Source organism: Oncorhynchus mykiss, chromosome 9 (assembly GCF_057628025.1).
Source record: "Oncorhynchus mykiss isolate SJ-2025 chromosome 9, ASM5762802v1, whole genome shotgun sequence".
In the NCBI taxonomy this organism is placed as follows: Eukaryota; Metazoa; Chordata; class Actinopteri; order Salmoniformes; family Salmonidae; genus Oncorhynchus; species Oncorhynchus mykiss.
Genome location: NC_143030.1, coordinates 76,070,345 through 76,085,557, shown reverse-complemented (window position 1 = coordinate 76,085,557; position 15,213 = coordinate 76,070,345). Strand labels below are relative to the sequence as shown.

Here is a 15,213-nt window from a genome sequence, read left to right as displayed (position 1 = left end):
GACATCATAAACTTTGACTAAATATACATGTTCTACATATAGTTAGAAAGATACACTGCTTCTTTATGCAACCGCTTTGTTACATTTATTTTTAACGTTACAGAAATCGCACACTATTCAATATTCTGAGACGGCGCTCAGATATAAGCTACATTTCTCCGTAATGTTGGAGTCAACAGAAACACAGATTTCAGCATAAATATTCCCTTACCTTCGATGGTCTTCGTTCAGAATGTTCTGGAAAGGTTCATACTTACCCAATACATCGTTTGGTTTCAAGTCTTGCGTCTTTGTATTAGCTACAGCTGAAATGCACCCAAAATGTCCTCTGGTCCGGAAAAGTTGCGCATCAAAACTTCAAAATTACATATTATATGTCGACTAAACAGGTCAAACTAAGTGCAAAACCAAGCTTTAGGATGTTATAGACATACAAAACAATTTTCAATTCAACCGGTCATTGTTTGTCCTTCTTCTGAGTGCTGGAACAAAGGAATGGTTGGGACCAATTCGCGCCCTAACGCACAGGTTTTTTCTCGCGGCACTTACTCAATTCACTCCCATAGGGCCAATTCTCGCGGGATTTGAACGATTAAACGCTCTACAGAATGAGGACATCTAGTGGAAGACATAGAAAGTGTCCCCAGATCCATAACTGGTTGGGAAGGGTGGGGGCGATGACGTCAAAGTTGCTCCAACTTTCATGACCACAAAACTAGTTTGGAAGAATGCCTGCCCTGTGAGTTCTGCTATACTTACAGACATAATTCCAACGGTTTTAGAAGCTTTAGAGTGTTTTCTATCCAATAATTATTATTATATGCATATATTAGCAATTTTTGACAACTATTTTTTCAGTTTACTATGGGCACGCAATTGCTCCAAAGGGGGCAGTAGTCAGCCATATCTTTAACAGGTTTTAATATTTATTAACACGGAACACAAAAACAAAATAACAAGGAGAATGAACGAAAACGATACCGTTCTGTCTGGTGAAGACAATGAGACAGAAAACAATCACCCACAACTAAAATGGGGAAAACAGGCTGCCTAAGTATGATTCTCAATCAGAGACAACGAACGACACCTGCCTCTGATTGAGAACCATACTAGGCCAAACACATAAACACAACATAGAAAAAAGAACATAGACTACCCACCCCAACTCACGCCCTGACCAAACTAACACAAAGACATAATAAAGGAACTAAGGTCAGAACGTGACAGATATTTTGGAGATAATTTCGTTTTCAAATAACCGAAAGTGAGCGGTTGTAATCGGAATAAAGGGACAAAGGACATTCTTGAACATGGGGTGACACATTCTTGCTAATTTACTAGAGAACCATTTTGGATTAAAGTGTAACTTTTGTATGACTGGTGCCTTTAGTGAGAGATCTAAGGCTTTAATATTTAATCATTTCTGCCCTCCGAATTCATATTCGTTATATAAATAGGCCCTTTTAATTTTATCTGGCTTGCCGTTCCAAATTAAATGTTATATTTTTTTGCTCATATAATTTAAAATGCAGGTGTAGGCAAAACCATAAGCAAATAGGTCAACTGTGATATGACTAAAGAGTTAATCAGGGTGATTTTTCCACAAATAGACAGGTGTTTTCCTTTCCATGGTAGCAAGATCTTATCTGTTTTTGCTTACTTTCTATAAAAATGTATTGGAGTGAGATCATGTCTTTCTTTGGGGACATGTATACCGAGTATGTCCACATCCCTGTCAAACCATTTTATTGGTAGACTATACGGTAATGTAAAAGTTGAATTTTTTCGTGATCCAATACCTAATATGTCCACTTATCATAATTTGCTTTTAATCCAGAGAGGTTCGAACAAGTATCTAGATCCTCCATGAGGCTGTGGATTTAAAAGAAAACATGAATCAATGATAAACGTTAATATCAAATAAAGTTGGTTATAGTTCCACTGGTGTGCCATCCAGCCGTGGAGTTTTCCCAGCCTTAAAGGCTTTCATCGCATCAAGATGTTCCTCCCCTGAGTCTTTCTGTACAAGATGTTCATTTTACATTATTAATAGAGAAAAAATCCATACAATGATCTTCGGTTAGTGGAGATGGAGGAGACTGAAACAAAAAACATATTCTTAAAAGTACTTTACTTCCTCTTTCAAAACATTGTTCGGTGAATTATGCGTGACTCCGTCATTTGTAACAAGTTTCAGGAAAATAAATTGTTGGCATTTCTATGCTGAAGATTGAAAAATAATTTGGTGCATTTTCCCCCATATTCCGTCCAGTTCGCTGTATTTTTATGTATTTTAATAATATATTACACTGAATCTTTCTGGAATAAGTTCCTACATTTCTTTTTGTTTTTCCTCTAACTTACTCTATTGGTTTTTATTGCTATCTATCTGTTCTGTTAGTCCTTCAATGTCCTGTTGGTTTTTATTGCTATCTATCTGTTCTGTTAGTCCTTCAATGTCCTATTGGTTTTTATTGCTATCTATCTGTTCTGTTAGTCCTTCAATGTCCTCTGTTAATATGGACTCTTTTGACCTAAATTGTTTTTGTTTTATTGATGAGTATTGAATTGCATGGCCTCTATTGCTGTACTTATGTTATGTCAGGAAAAAGTCAGTTATAAATTCTTCTGTCACTGTTAAAAACAAGTTGTCATCCATTAGGCTTTGATTACATTTCCTATATCCTCGCCCCTCGTGGAAATTCTGTAAGAGTAATATACATGCCAATTATGTGAGGGTCCGACTGCATTCTGTTCCCTATCAACACTTATAAAATAATAATAAATAAACTTTCGCAGCCAGAGAGAATGACATAAGAAGGTAATCAAGACGACTAGCTCGCGCTTAGTCTTAGCAGAAATCAGCCCGATATCGCTGTTTACTTGGTGTGTCACTGACTCTACCTTTAACTAACCCCTGGTTCTGTTCTACTAGCATTACCACGTCGTCTTAGAATGAAACACTACATGTATATTTAGCATGCATGGCCATCGTTCTATTGCATCGCCATCCCAGTGGCTCTTAGAGAGAGTTCCCTAACAACCAACCACTTGGGTCAATCAACAGTAACACTGAAACAGGAAATGACCTTACTCCGACTCAAGAGCTGGGCTCTCTATATATGAGGCTGTGCATTGGAACGTAACACAGCCAGCCGCCGCTTTCATTGGCTCCCATGTGTTCTAGGGTGTGTCCCAAATTGCGCAATTCCCTATACCCTATATATTCCCTATATACTGCACTACTTGTGCACAATGAAGGGCATGGGAGGCAATTTGGGACAATGCCCTAGACTCTAGCTGTGGGATGGTGATAAATATGTCTGTCGTCTATAGCCATCTGTGGAGTAATATGACTGTTGTCTATAGCCATCTGTGGAGTACTTGATGTGTTCAGATTAGACTGGTGTGCGTTGATGGCACTAGTAATTGAACAGGACCGGGGGCTTCCTGTGCCTGCCTGCCTGCCTGCCTGCCTGCCTGCCTGCCTGCCTGCCGTAACGCTGTTACTGTCATTAGGGAAGCAATCTGCCATGCAGAGACACCCTCTAATAGAGACGCACTGTTAACATGAGAGACACCCTCTAATAGAGACGCACTGTTAACATGAGAGACAGACAGAGAGACACCCTCTAATAGAGACGCACTGTTAACATGAGAGACAGACAGAGAGACACTGTCAACATGAGAGACAGACAGAGAGACACCATCTAATAGAGACGCACTGTTAACATGAGAGACAGACAGAGAGACACCATCTAATAGAGACACACTGTTAACATGAGAGACAGACAGAGAGACACCCTCTAATAGAGACGCACTGTTAACATGAGAGACAGACAGAGAGACACTGTCAACATGAGAGACAGACAGAGAGACACCCTCTAATAGAGACGCACTGTTAACATGAGAGACAGACAGAGAGACACTGTCAACATGAGAGACAGACAGAGAGACACCCTCTAATAGAGACGCACTGTTAACATGAGAGACAGACAGAGAGACACTGTCAACATGAGAGACAGACAGAGAGACACCATCTAATAGACACACTGTCAACATGAGAGACAGACAGAGAGACACCCTCTAATAGAGACGCACTGTTAACATGAGAGACAGACAGAGAGACACTGTCAACATGAGACAGACAGAGCGACACCCTCTAATAGAGACGCACTGTTAACATGAGAGACAGACAGAGAGACACTGTCAACATGAGAGACAGACAGAGAGACACCCTCTAATAGAGACGCACTGTTAACATGAGAGACAGACAGAGAGACACTGTCAACATGAGAGACAGACAGAGCGACACCCTCTAATAGAGACGCACTGTTAACATGAGAGACAGACAGAGAGACACTGTCAACATGAGAGACAGACAGAGAGACACTGTCAACATGAGAGACAGACAGAGAGACACCATCTAATAGACACACTGTCAACATGAGAGACAGACAGAGAGACACCATCTAATAGACACACTGTCAACATGAGAGACAGAGAGAGACACTGTCAACATGAGAGACAGACAGAGAGACACCATCTAATAGACACACTGTCAACATGAGAGACAGACAGAGAGACACCATCTAATAGACACGCTGTCAACATGAGAGACAGACAGAGAGACACCCTCTTCTCATAGACGGCACCAGCAATGCACTGCAGAGCTAGGTTATTAGTACCAGCAACGCACTGCAGAGCTAGGTTATTAGTACCAGCAACGCACTGCAGAGCTAGGTTATTAGCACCAGCAATGCACTGCAGAGCTAGGTTATTAGTACCAGCAACGCACTGCAGAGCTAGGTTATTAGCACCAGCAACGCACTGCAGAGCTAGGTTATTAGCACCAGCAACGCACTGCAGAGCTAGGTTATTAGCACCAGCAACGCACTGCAGAGCTAGGTTATTAGTACCAGCAACGCACTGCAGAGCTAGGTTATTAGCACCAGCAACGCACTGCAGAGCTAGGTTATTAGCACCAGCAACGCACTGCAGAGCTAGGTTATTAGCACCAGCAATGCACTGCAGAGCTAGGTTATTAGCACCAGCAACACACTACAGAGCTAGGTTATTAGTAGCTACTACAGGTTATTAGTAGCTACTACAGGTTATTAGTAGCTACTACAGGTTATTAGTAGCTACTACTACTACAGGTTATTAGTAGCTACTACAGGTTATTATAGCTACTACAGGTTATTAGTAGCTACTACAGGTTATTAGTAGCTACTACAGGTTATTAGTAGCCACTACAGGTTATTAGTAGCTACTACAGGTCATTAGTAGCTACTAGAGGTTATTAGTAGCTATTACAGATTATTAGTAGCTACTACAGGTTATTATAGCTACTACAGGTTATTAGTAGCTACTACAGGTTATTAGTAGCTATTACAGGTTATTAGTAGCTACTACAGGTCATTAGTAGCTACTACAGGTTATTAGTAGCTACTACAGGTTATTAGTAGCTACTACAGGTCATTAGTAGCTACTACAGGTTATTAGTAGCTATTACAGGTTATTAGTAGCTATTACAGGTTATTAGTAGCTATTACAGGTTATTAGTAGCTACTACAGGTCATTAGTAGCTACTACAGGTTATTAGTAGCTATTACAGGTTATTAGTAGCTATTACAGGTTATTAGTAGCTATTACAGGTTATTAGTAGCTATTACAGGTTATTAGTAGCTACTACAGGTTATTAGTAGCTATTACAGGTTATTAGTAGCTATTACAGGGTATTTTCGATCTGTGTTTTTCTATCAGTTCTTCCATTGTTATTTGAACCTCAGTTTAGTTTCAGTTAGTTTTCAGACCTGATTTGTTAGTTTTTATTTAGTTTCAGTTGTTTAATATTTTTTTTTTTTTATATCATTTAGTTTCAGTTTTAGTTTTAGTAGTAGGGACAGAAAGCATGCATGGGAGGCTAGGAGCCATTTGTGTAATTTTGGACAGAGCAGACATTTCCATATATTTTTGTTAGCTGTATGTGTGACCTAACTCCACCAGTCCTATTTATACCATTTACAAAGATTATACCATGTTGTTGTTTTTTAATCAATTAGTATATTTGAGTTGAACTATTTGTTGCTATATTTGTTCTGTATTTTCTGGTGGATTAAATAAAAATTGCAACCAAACTTTCTATGGCTTGTTTTAAAATAGCAATATTTTGTAGATGAATTCATTTTCAAATAACCGAAAGTGAGAGGTTGTAATCTGAATAAAGGGGAAAAGGCCATTCTTGAACACGCGGTTAGCAATTCTTACTAATCTGCTAATCTACCAGTTCGGATTTAAGTATAGCTTTTGTATGACTGAAGCCTTTAGTGAGAGGTCTAATGCTTTTATTTGTAAAAAAAAAAAAAATGGTAACCTTTATTTAACTAGGCAAGTCAGTTATGACCTAGAAAGTGGGTTAACTGCCTGTTCAGTGGCAGAACGACAGATTTGTACCTCATCAGCTCGGGGATTTGAACTTTCCGGTTGCTAGTCCAACGCGCTAACCACTAGGCTAACCTGCTGCCCCTTTAACCTACTGTTCCTAGGCCGTCTGGTTTGGTCTTAACTGAGTTTGGTCTTAACTGACTTGCCTAGTTAAATAAAGGTTAACAAAATGAATAAATAATCATTATTAAAGACTCACATACTTTATTTTCATTTCAACCACTTAACGTCTATGATGCTACTCTGCCACCACTTACTGCAGTTCTCTGCCCTACAAACTGCAGCTCTCAGCCCTACCTACTGCAGCTCTCTGCCCTACTTACTGCAGCTCTCAGCCCTACTTACTGCAGCTCTCTGCCCTACTTACTGCAGCTCTCAGCCCTACTTACTGCAGCTCTCTGCCCTACTTACTACAGCTCCCTGACTCTCTTACTGCAGCCTTCTGCCCTACCTACTGCAGCTCTCTGCCCTACTTACTGCAGAACCAATGACCTATATTCTTTACTTGACTATTGTTCCTGGTGTTATCCCTAAGATCTGGAAAGTGGCACATGTCCTCCCCCTACATTAATGAGGATATCCTTCTGTCCAATTTCCAAATTAGTTGGAAATTGGTTTTTGAATCCCTGGCCAACTGTCAGCTAAGAACTTTTTAAACTTCTCACTCTATTCTTAATGTGCACCAGTCTGGTTTCAGAACTGCACGTAGCACCCTTCCAGTTGCTATGTTTGTTTTAGATTGTGTTAAATGGCTTAGATCATAACAATTGTTCTGCCTTGTTTCTAGACTTTTCCAAGGCCTTTGACACTGTTGACCAGAATTATCTGTCAGAGAGGATACAATGTGTGATTTCTGATGGTCTTAAATTTAATTTCCTGGATATCACAATAGGTGTACCACAGGGGTCAATATTGGGACCTGTCCTGTTTACTATTTTTTATTGATATTTTTAAAAATGTGTACATTTTGTTGCCTTACAGAAAACCCTGGTTGGTTTAAAACTTGTACTTAATGCAGGCAAGACTAAATACATGTTGTTCTCTAATTCTGGCAAAAATATTTCAGTTGGGCTACATATTTATTCACTGGATGGTTCTCCCATCGATCGGGTTCCTGCCTATAAATATTTGGGCATTTGGATTGAAAAAGATGAAAAAGATGTAATGTTTAAAAAACCATACAAATGAGGTAGTTAAAAAAAGCTACGAGTTTAACAGTGTGGTAGTGTTGTGTTGCAGTGAGCCCAGGCTGGGCTGCCAGCGGACAGTGTGGTAGTGTTGTGTTGCAGTGAGCCCGGACTGGGCTGCCAGTGGACAGTGTGGTAGTGTTGTGGTGCTGTGTTGCAGTGAGCCCGGACTGGGCTGCCAGTGGACAGTGTGGTAGTGTTGTGGTTCTGTGTTGGGGTGAGCCCGGGCTGGGCTGCCAGTGGTAACACTGTGGACAGTGTTGTGGTGCTGTGTTGCAGTGAGCCCGGGCTGGGCTGCCAGTGGACAGTGTGGTAGTGTTTACCAGTATGGTGTTTACAAGTATGGTGTTTACCAGTATGGTGTTTACCAGTATGGTGTTTACCAGTATGCTGTTACCAGAATGGTGTTACCAGAATGGTGTTGCCAGAATGGTGTTACCAGAATGGTGTTACCAGTATGGTGTTTATCAGAATGTTGTTTATTATTATGCCTCAAAGACAGACAGGGGGGGCAGAGAAGGAGGGAGAGAGAGAGAAAGAGAGAGGGGGTGGGTAGCGGTGTGTGTGTGTGTGTCGATAGTGGTGTGTGGGTGGGTAGCGGTGTGTGTGTGTGTGTGTGCGTGGGTAGCGGTGTGTGTGTGTGTGGGTAGTGGTGTGTGTAGGTAGCAGTGTGTGTGTGTGGGTAGAGGTGTGTGTGTGTCGATAGTGGTGTGTGTGTGTGTAGGTTGCGGTGTGTGTGTGTGTGGGTAGCGGTGTGTGTGTGTGTGTGTGTGTGTGTGGGTAGCGGTGTGTGTGTGTCGATAGTTGTTCGTGTGTGTGTGTGTGTGGTTAGCGGTGTGTTCATGCCTGTAGCTATTGGCTTGTTAACAGCATTGTGGTTGCCCTCAAATACCTCCCTTGTGATTAGAACTAATTTTCTTGAAATGATCCGAAGGAAGGAGGGTTTCTCATGCAGTGAATGGCATTTAGCTGAAGGTCTTGACTGTAGCCCAAACTACTGAATGTGCGTCTTGTGAATGGTAGCATGGTTAGCCATGGCTAATGAAGACATTTCCTCTCCTGCCCACACTAGACTGTGACAGAGCTGTTAGTGGGGGGGGGGGGTCCCTCTCTCCTCCATCATCACAGGGCACTGTATTTCAACTCTACCAAGGGACTGGGAGAAGGAGGAGGTGTGGGCACTGCAGGGACTGAGGACATCTGGTAGCCATGTTTAAATGAGCTCTCCCACAGGGCAGGAAGGCACCAACTGAGCACACACTGGTTGGATCCTTTATGTTGTACCAATGTGAAATAGACGTTGAATTGACGTCTGTGCACAGTGTGCGGGCACGCTCACTACATCAATGACCTGCTTAAGTTAAGAAGTACCTCAGTCCCCACTCTATTCTCTCTCTTTCTAATTCTCTTACTTTTGGCTCGTCCAACATCTCGTTCCAAAATCATGGGTATTAATATGGAGTTGGTCCCCCTTTGCTGTTATTACAGCCTCCACTCTTCTGGGAAGGCTTTCCACTAGATGTTGGAACATTGCTGCGGGGGACTTGCTTCCATTCAGCCACAAGAGCATTAGTGAGTTCGGTCACTGATGTTGGGTGATTTAGGTCTGGCTCGCAGTCGGCGTTCCAATTCTTCCCAAAGGTATTCGATTGGGTTGAGGTCAGGGCTCTGTGCAGGCCACTCCGCGCTCCTTAACCAGGAAGCCAGCCACACCAATGTCTGGGAGGAAACACCGTTCAACTGGCGATTAGGCCTGGCTTGCAGTCGGCGAGCTTTACACCACTCCAGCCGACGCCTGGCATTGCAGATGGTGTTTTTTGGCTTGCGTGCGGTTGCTCGGCAATGGAAAAAAAATTCACGAAGATATCCGACAAACAGTTGTTGTGCTGACGTTGGTACCAGAGGCAGTTTGGAATGTGATAGTGAGTGTTGCACCAAGAACAGACAATTTTTACGTGTTATGCACTTCAGCACTCGGCGGTCCTGTTCTGTGAGCTTATGTGGCCTACCACTTCGCAGCTGAGCCGTTGTTGCTCCTAGACGTTTCCACTTCACAATAACAGCACTTCCATTTCACCGGGACAGCTCTAGCAGGGCAGACATTTGAGGAACTGACATGTTGGAAAGGTGGCATCCAATGTCAATTTCACATTGAAAGTCACTGAGCTCAAGAAGGCCATTCTACTGCCAATTTTTGTTTATGGAGATTGCATGGCTGTGTGCTCGCTTTTATACAGCTGTCATCAACGGGTGTGTAGTTGAAATAGCCAAATCCACTCATTTGAATGGGTGTCCACATACTTTTGTAAATGTAGTCTCGCTCCCGCTCTCTCTCGCTCTCTCTCTCTCTCTCTCCCTCTCTCTCTCCCTCTCTCTCCCTCTCTCCCTCTCTCTCTCCCTCTCCCTCTCTCCCTCTCTCTCTCTCTCTCTCCCTCTCTCTCTCTCTCTCTCTCTCTCCCTATCTCTCTCCCTCTCTCTCTCTCTCTCTCTCTCTCTCTCTCTCCCTCCCTCTCTCTCTCTCTCTCCTTCTGAAGAAAAGGAGGGTGACGTGTATCCACACTAGAGAATGCCAGCTAAAAGCATACTATGATAAAAAGGAATGAGAGGCCCGCACACTGAACATTAACCATCAAGGAAATGTAGGGAAGCGATGTGTGCTATGACAGCTGCCCCCAAATTCAAGTAAACATTTTGAACCATAGCAACAAAAAAACTCTGTGTATGGGGTTTACACTGTACTGTATTTGTAAATATGCCAGTTCTGCTTTTTAAAGACAGATGGTACCTTGTGGTTCTGTAATGAACAGACTGGGATGAGGCTTGACACAAATGTATTCGGTGAAAACTGGAGCAGCAAGCTGGAGGAGAAGAGAACGGTCTCATCTTGACTTCAGAGACTGTGAGTTTGAAGTTTTTTTGGTTAATGTCCTCGATCGGCTGTTGCCAGTTCTGACTCAAGGCTACATTTACATTTTAGTAATTTAGCAGACGCTCTTATCCAAAGCGACTCACAGGAGCAATTATGGTTAAGTGCTTTGCTCAAGGGCATATCCACACATTTTTCATCTATTCAGCTCAGGGATTCAAACCAAGAACCTTTCGGGCACAGGTCCAATGCTCTTAAAACCGCTAAGCTACCTGCATAAAACAACACAGGCTGTTCTTCACAGACAAGGAGGAAATGTGCTCTGTTGATAAAAAATAAGGAGTGGAAAACTGAAAACCCTTTTCAGTAGATATTCTTAAGATGCACCCTATTCCCTATGTGGGTCCTGGTCAAAAGTAGTGCGTTATATAGGGTGCCATTTGGGACAAGTTGAAGAGGATCCATACAGATAAGCCATGTTTATTTCAGGCTGCCGCTGTCTTGCATTATTTACCTGGAGGTGAAGCGTTTGAGGCCGGCTGGCAGTAATTAGCCTGCGGTGTCTTGGGACATCCTACAATTAGACCGCTGAGCCACTAAACGGCCATTTTATACCCATGGCTGAGCTTTCTAGCAAACAAAGGGCCCTCACTAATAACGTGTTCCTGCTTAGGTTGGGGGAAAAAAACTACTATAATCTTGCTGACATTACAACCTTTCTATTTATTTGCACCGAGGGGGATTTGGTTCCCATTATGAATCCATATTCAAATTTGAATTAATTTCTAAGAATGATGTGCTAACTAAAGCACATCAAAAGATCTCAGTTAGTTTGAAAGTGTCTTGATGTTTATACAGTAAATCTGAGAAGGACTGTGCCTGTGTCCTCTCTCTCTTTCTTTCTTTTTCTTTTTCTCTCTCTCTCTCTCTCCCTCCCTCTCCTCTCTCTCCCTCCCTCTCCTCTCTCTCCCTCCGTCTCCTCTCTCTCTCTCTCTCTCTCTCTCCCCTTCTCTCCATCTCTCTCCCTCCCTCTCCTTCTCTCACTCTCTCATTTCTCTCCCTCTTTCTCTTGTATACACTGATTGTGGAAGTGGGTAGGTTTTTACAGTTTTTCTCAATTGCTAAAACACTTCTCAAATCAAATCAAATCAAATCAAATCAAATCAAATTTTATTTGTCACATACACATGGTTAGCAGATGTTAATGCGAGTGTAGCGAAATGCTTGTGCTTCTAGTTCCGACAATGCAGTAATAACAAGTAATCTAACTAACAATTCCAAAACTACTGTCTTGTACACAGTGTAAGGGGATAAAGAATATGTACATAAGGATATATGAATGAGTGATGGTACAGAGCAGCATAGGCAAGATACAGTAGATGGTATCGGGTACAGTATGTACAATGAGATGAGTATGTAAACAAAGTGGCATAGTATAGTATAAAGTGGCTAGTGATACATGTATTACATAAGGATACCGTCGATGATATAGAGTACAGTATATACGTATGCGTATGAGATGAATAATGTAGGGTAAGTAACATTTATATAAGGTAGCATTGTTTAAAGTGGCTAGTGATATATTTACATCATTTCCCATCAATTCCCATTATTAAAGTGGCTGGAGTTGAGTCAGTGTCAGTGTGTTGGCAGCAGCCACTCAGTGTTAGTGGTGGCTGTTTAACAGTCTGATGGCCTTGAGATAGAAGCTGTTTTTCAGTCTCTCGGTCCCAGCTTTGATGCACCTGTACTGACCTCGCCTTCTGGATGATAGCGGGGTGAACAGGCAGTGGCTCGGGTGGTTGATGTCCTTGATGATCTTTATGGCCTTCCTGTGACATCGGGTGGTGTAGGTGTCCTGGAGGGCAGGTAGTTTGCCCCCGGTGATGCGTTGTGCAGACCTCACTACCCTCTGGAGAGCCTTACGGTTGAGGGCGGTGCAGTTGCCATACCAGGCGGTGATACAGCCCGCCAGGATGCTCTCGATTGTGCATCTGTAGAAGTTTGTGAGTGCTTTTGGTGACAAGCCGAATTTCTTCAGCCTCCTGAGGTTGAAGAGGCGCTGCTGCGCCTTCTTCACGATGCTGTCTGTGTGAGTGGACCAATTCAGTTTGTCTGTGATGTGTATGCCGAGGAACTTAAAACTTGCTACCCTCTCCACTACTGTTCCATCGATGTGGATAGGGGGGTGTTCCCTCTGCTGTTTCCTGAAGTCCACAATCATCTCCTTAGTTTTGTTGACGTTGAGTGTGAGGTTGTTTTCCTGACACCACACTCCGAGGGCCCTCACCTCCTCCCTGTAGGCCGTCTCATCGTTGTTGGTAATCAAGCCTACCACTGTTGTGTCGTCCGCAAACTTGATGATTGAGTTGGAGGCGTGCGTGGCCACGCAGTCGTGGGTGAACAGGGAGTACAGGAGAGGGCTCAGAACGCAACCTTGTGGGGCCCCAGTGTTGAGGATCAGCGGGGAGGAGATGTTGTTGCCTACCCTCACCACCTGGGGGCGGCCCGTCAGGAAGTCCAGTACCCAGTTGCACAGGGCGGGGTCGAGACCCAGGGTCTCGAGCTTGATGACGAGCTTGGAGGGTACTATGGTGTTGAATGCCGAGCTGTAGTCGATGAACAGCATTCTCACATAGGTATTCCTCTTGTCCAGATGGGTTAGGGCAGTGTGCAGTGTGGTTGAGATTGCATCGTCCGTGGACCTATTTGGGCGGTAAGCAAATTGGAGTGGGTCTAGGGTGTCAGGTAGGGTGGAGGTGATATGGTCCTTCTCCCTGAGAATTGTATGTTTTGAACAATGTGTTTTCTATTTTTCGGTGTATTGTTTACTGACTGCTTGAGAGTGTATTGATCACTTTGTTTATGATTTGTGAGCCGTGTTTGATTTTGAACACAGGTAAAACTGTTCTGAGGTGAATGTTTCATTTTGCGAGAGGAGTCAGAGGTTATGTAAATTCTGCTTGAAGAGGAGGTTTTGTGTTTAACGTTTTCAGGAAATGGAGCAAGGTTTCAGAAATTGTGTTTTAGCAATTGAGAAAAACTGTAAAAGAAGTGCAGACAGCCAATCATGCAGAGCGGACATTTCCCACCCAGAGTAGAACCCTCCGGGGAAAGTAAATGGGAGGACACTGGACATTTTTTAACCTTAAGCAAGATAATTGCACTGTTTTTATTATTGTATCAAAAGTCAAACAGTTTGTTTATTCGCTACTGGGGCCACAAACCTCATCAAGGACAGAGTCCATGCTGCTGGAGAAGTGGCATACAGAGATGGACAGTATTTCTGTTACATTTCAAATATGTATTTCAATTACTTCTGAGTATTTAAGCATTTATATTATACTGGGCTGAACTACACTCTGATGTATTTTGTCAAATATACTTTCAAGAGCTTTTTTCAAAATACAAAATACTTTCCTCTGCCATGTTTTTTTTAGAGCGGTTCACCACCTTTCACCCTCATTGGTATCAGAAGTCTGATGGCACTATGGTGTGATAAGACCGTAGGCTAAATTAGGTTGTCTAGAAGGGATACAGCTTTTGTCAAAATTGACTGTCGTAGCAGGTTTAGGAGAACTTACGCAGCAGGTTAAGACAATTAACATAGCAGGTTAGGAAAATGAAGTTGACCAGGACAGAGGTTCTGAAGTTGACCAGGACAGAGGTTCTGAAGTTGACCAGGACAGAGTTTCTGAAGTTGACCAGGACAGAGTTTAAAGTTGACCAGGACAGAGTTTCTGAAGTTGACCAGGACAGAGGTTCTGAAGTTGACCAGGACAGAGGTTCTGAAGTTGACCAGGACAGAGTTTCTGAAGTTGACCAGGACAGAGGTTCTGAAGTTGACCAGGACAGAGTTTAAAGTTGACCAGGACAGAGGTTCTGAAGTTGACCAGGACAGAGGTTCTGAAGTTGACCAGGACAGAGGTTCTGAAGTTGACCAGGTCAGAGGTTCTAAAGTTGACCAGGACAGAGGTTCTGAAGTTGACCAGGACAGAGTTTCTGAAGTTGACCAGGACAGAGGTTCTGAAGTTGACCAGGACAGAGTTTCTGAAGTTGACCAGGACAGAGGTTCTGGTTGACCAGGACAGAGTTTAAAGTTGACCAGGACAGAGGTTCTGAAGTTGACCAGGACAGAGGTTCTGAAGTTGACCAGGACAGAGGTTCTGAAGTTGACCAGGTCAGAGGTTCTGAAGTTGACCAGGACAGAGGTTCTGAAGTTGACCAGGACAGAGTTTAAAGTTGACCAGGACAGAGTTTCTGAAGTTGACCAGGACAGAGGTTCTGAAGTTGACCAGGACAGAGTTTAAAGTTGACCAGGACAGAGTTTCTGAAGTTGACCAGGACAGAGTTTCTGAAGTTGACCAGGACAGAGGTTCTGAAGTTGACCAGGACAGAGTTTCTGAAGTTGACCAGGACAGAGGTTCTGAAGTTGACCAGGACAGAGTTTAAAGTTGACCAGGACAGAGGTTCTGAAGTTGACCAGGACAGAGGTTCTGAAGTTGACCAGGACAGAGGTTCTGAAGTTGACCAGGTCAGAGGTTCTAAAGTTGACCAGGACAGAGGTTCTGAAGTTGACCAGGACAGAGTTTCTGAAGTTGACCAGGACAGAGGTTCTGAAGTTGACCAGGACAGAGTTTCTGAAGTTGACCAGGACAGAGGTTCTGGTTGACCAGGACAGAGTTTAAAGTTGACCAGGACAGAGGTTCTGAA

General features: G+C 43.1%; 1 protein-coding gene across 3 annotated transcripts in view; it reads left to right on the top strand.

Annotated features, from left to right (window-relative positions):
- Positions 1-15,213, top strand: part of LOC110531262 (copine-8) — a 218,791-nt gene that overhangs the window by 75,153 nt on the left and 128,425 nt on the right. The gene's annotated exons all lie outside the window — the stretch shown is intronic.